The 978-nt window shown below is 35.7% G+C and overlaps 1 protein-coding gene across 10 annotated transcripts in view; it reads right to left on the reverse strand.

Annotated features, from left to right (window-relative positions):
- Window positions 1–978, reverse strand: part of LOC106873642 (ras-related protein Rap-2a) — a 283,277-nt gene that overhangs the window by 197,282 nt on the left and 85,017 nt on the right. For 6 of the 10 annotated variants that reach the window (XM_052969065.1, XM_052969066.1, XM_052969074.1 and 3 more), the window contains exon 1: window positions 422–858. The exons of 3 other annotated variants lie outside the window; for them this stretch is intronic. The gene's annotated coding sequence lies outside the window, so the exon portion shown is untranslated. Of the gene's footprint in view, window positions 1–421; window positions 920–978 lie in introns of those variants that run through there. One more of the 10 variants, XR_008264479.1, reaches the window with a different exon arrangement.

Genomic DNA, 978 nt, shown 5'->3' on the forward strand with positions numbered 1-978 from the left:
TATATATATATATATATATATATATCCGCCAATCCATACATCTATTCCTCCATATAGATAGATAGATAGATAGATAGATAGATAGATAGATAGATAGATAGATAGATAGATAGATAGAGTAGAAAGAGAGATAGAAAGACAGATGCACGTGTGCTTAAACACTGATGCATCTATAGAAACATATATACACACACACAAATAAACACCTACATACATATATACATACATACCTGATAAATAAATATATATATATATATATACATATACATATATATGTATATGTATATATATATGTATATATATGTATATGTATAATCTGAGCCACGTGTATTTTGAATAGAACGACGGAGAGTTTGTGTAATAACAATATAATAATGAATGGGGGTGGAAAAAAATATATATGTGATTTGTGTCCACCAACCTGCTGGGATCCTAGTTGTGTTTCCAAACTGTGTGAAGTCTTTGAGATCTTTCACTGCAACACACTTGCCACCGGTAGCATTCAGTTTAATTCCAAATTCTTGCTTCGCTTTCAACCGATGGGAGCATGTTAGAAAGTCCTCTTCAAACATTAGCTTATGCATACATACATACATGTGGTAGCATACATTAGTATCCTACCTCTTCCTCTTCGCTGCACTACCTCCCCCAATTGTGGTGGCTACGTATACATACACACACACAGTCACACACATACACACATATATACACACGTATTTACACGCGCACGCACACGCACGCCCTCACACACAGAAAAAGTGTATGCGCATACATACGTGTGTGTATATATATATTTGCACACATATATTTATGCGTGCATATTATAATGCATATATGTATGTATGTATGTATGTATGTACACATGAGCGCGTGCGAACACACATAGGCACGCGCGCGCGCATACAAACACGCACACATAAAACAGGCAATACACTTATAAACACAAACACACACACACACACACACACACACACACAG

This window comes from Octopus bimaculoides, chromosome 6, assembly GCF_001194135.2.
Source record: "Octopus bimaculoides isolate UCB-OBI-ISO-001 chromosome 6, ASM119413v2, whole genome shotgun sequence".
Taxonomy (NCBI): Eukaryota; Metazoa; Mollusca; class Cephalopoda; order Octopoda; family Octopodidae; genus Octopus; species Octopus bimaculoides.